The sequence below is a fragment of the Aplysia californica genome, unplaced genomic scaffold, assembly GCF_000002075.1.
Source record: "Aplysia californica isolate F4 #8 unplaced genomic scaffold, AplCal3.0 scaffold00516, whole genome shotgun sequence".
Classification (NCBI taxonomy): domain Eukaryota; kingdom Metazoa; phylum Mollusca; class Gastropoda; order Aplysiida; family Aplysiidae; genus Aplysia; species Aplysia californica.
In genome coordinates, this window is record NW_004797786.1 from 453,331 (window position 1) to 456,460 (window position 3,130).

A 3,130-nucleotide genomic window follows, 5' to 3' on the forward strand; every position below is an offset into this window, starting at 1 on the left:
TCTCTCTCTCTCTCTCTCTCTCTCTGTCTCTCTCTCTCTTTCTCTCTCTCTCGCCCTGTGTGTGTGTGTGTGTGTCGGTATGTGTGTGTGTGTGTGTGTGTGTGTGTGTGTGTGTGTGTGTGTGTGTGTGTGTATGTGTGTGTGAGCGTGTATGTGTGAACGTGTCCCTCTCAGTCTTTTCTTTGACTCTCTCTCTCTCTCTCTCTCTCTCTCTCTCTCTCTCTCTCTCTCTCTCTCTCTCTCTCTCTCTCTCTCTCTCTCTCGCTAATATGATATAACAGGGTGATCGAAAAAAATGTATGTCTATAATCCCCAAATAATGTCTCTATATTAAATTATTTATACGCCGATCTGTAGAACAACTTTTCGGAGACGTCGTGTTCAAATTTTATTTGAGAAGTTACCTAAGCACTAGCCTAACCCTGACTTCAAAACGAGCTCTCAATAGTTTTCTGGTACCAAACATTGAGGGTGGGAGAAACACTGCACGTGTTAAAGGCAGGACTTAATCGAAGCCATCAATAATTATCAATGAGACAGCTAACTCAAAAAGTAGGTCTGTGTGATATTATCTCAGTCTGCATCCGTATTTTATAGCATTAAAATAAAAATCTGAACCCTAAAGACATCGCATCTTGAGTCCACATGTGCCAGAGGTTTGTTCATCAGTAAAAAGAGACCCAAAATGAGTGAACGAAACATGGTTCTCGGATGAGTCATATTTTCATTTAGATGTGCAAATCAATCCAAAGAACTTTGTTCAACACGTACACACACACACACACACACACACACACACACACACACACACACACACACACACACACACACACACACACACACACACACACACACACACACATACACACACACTGACTCACTCACTCACATTCTCTCTCACACACACACACGCGTGCGCACACATATTGAGAAAGAGAGAGAGAGAGAGAGAGAGAGAGAGAGAGAGAGAGAGAGAGAGAGAGAGAAGAGGAGAAAGAGAGAGAAGAGGAGAAAGAGAGAGAGAGAGAGAGAGAGAGAGAGAGAGAGAGGAGAAAGAGAGAGAGAGAGAGAGAGAGAGAGAGAGAGAGAGAGAAGGGGTGGGGGAGGGGGTGTTCAAACATCAGATTCGAGTCAATCCTGTAGTCGGGACTACACCAAATGGACATCTTGTCGACCTCATTACACAGAAACTGTTTTGGCGAATTGTTCTGATTTTTTGCATATATGCCTCAGAATTCCCCAAAAAAACTTTAAAATCTCAATTTTCGTGCACATGCGACATATGTAAAGAGGTGTTTTCTATATAATCATTAGTATTTAAATCCATTTTGCACCGTGGTGTTTTTTTTTATTAGAATAAGAATGGTTGTTCAGTGTAAGGTTTGTTTGTTTAAATCTATGTTCTTTTCTTTTCTTTTTTCTTTTTTTTTTTTTGTAACTGACAGCATGTGCCGCAAGACTGAGTTGTTTTCAGTCCAGCGGTTAATGGGTGACAGTGGGTCTATTTTGATTGACACATTGTGACATACAATGGGTAAAATTTCTTTTATATTTTCAGTCATTGAGATCACATGCGTTTCAATTTGCTGTCCCCTTTTCATTAATCACCATTGTAAGATTTCTTAATTTATAAAGAAAACAAAAATCGTTGCCTTAAAACTACCGAACAATTTCTCGAAAGAAGCTGATCGGCGCCGTCTCTTTTATTTGATGACAAATTCCAACAACAACAAAAAGGACAAGGCGTGTAGGTGTAAGGGGCACTCTGCTTATGGACCTGTGGGGAGGGGGGGGGCGCTTGAAATATAGCACTGTTGACCCAAGTTTTTGGGTTTGACCAAACTGCTTTCCCCCTCCCTCTGAAATTTCTGGTTTGGTTGGTTTGGTTAGTATAGGGTTTTACGGCGCTCGCAACTGCATAAGGTCATATGAGCGCGCGGGACACACCTAATACTTTTTCGTTTGTAGGAAATTTTGAATTTTGCCCGGGTGGCGGCCGAAGCCTACTCTTATCGATTTTAGACCACCAAGGGATCTTTAACGTGCGCAACTTGCACACGGGCCCTCCGAGATTTTTCGCCCTTGTCCGAGAAGGCTAGGTGTAGATCTTTCCTACCAGAAGATCAGGGGTGTGGCAGAAAGACAGCAGTTAAGAGGAGCCAAAGAGTAGCAGTAGAAAGGCTGCAGAAAGAGTCAGGAGCCCAGAGGAGGGGGCAAAGGAGGTGAGGGGGTGGGGGCAGAAAGTGGAAATGAAAGCAGACAACAGAACATTGTTAGAGATCAGGAAAGGATGTGAAAGGAGACAATTTTAGAGAAGAAAATTTTTTTGGTCGCTACCCGGAATCGAACCCGGGACCTTTGAATGAGAGGCCAACACCTTAACCTCTAGGCCACGAGAGCCCCCCTAATTTCTGGTTTAACCCCGGCAACGACACGCTGTTTTGTTATGCTTTTAGCATAGTACCGTGCTTGCTATAAAAAAAGTGTGCGGTGTTGAGTTTAATGAGCAATTAATTACTAATGATTCTATAGACAGCACCTCTTTATTTTTGTAGCACATGCACGAAAATCGAGATTTTTTAGGTCTTTTAGAATTCAGAGGTGCATGTCAAAAATCAAAGAGATTCGCCTCTTAGATTCGGTGTAATGAAGTCGACAAGTTGTCCATTTGATGTTGTCCCGACTATAGGCCATTAATACAAACGTGAAACAAGAAAACCGACAGAGACTACTGGGAGTAGATTCTGAAGTGCTCGCGCTTTTAGTTCTCATCCCAAACTTCCTCAAGTGGGATGACGTTGGATAATGTGTTTAGTGTATTCGTGAGAGGCGACACTTAAATCCGTGTAGATTTAGCAAAACATTTTACACACATCAAGAAAGGGTTTGAAGTGCACAGTCACGTGACCAATGCTCGCACTGAGCATCATCAAAAGCGCTTGGCGACGCCACTTTCAGTCTTCTTCTCGAGTGCTCAGCTTTGTTTATTATTATAACACACCCGTCCCTGTGAATTAAAGATTTCTTCTCTCTCCCTCCTCTCTCTCTCTCTCTCTCTCTCTCTCTCTCTCTCTCTCTCTCTCTCTCTCTCTCTCTCTCTCTCTCTCTCTCGCGCGTACGGAGAGATAGA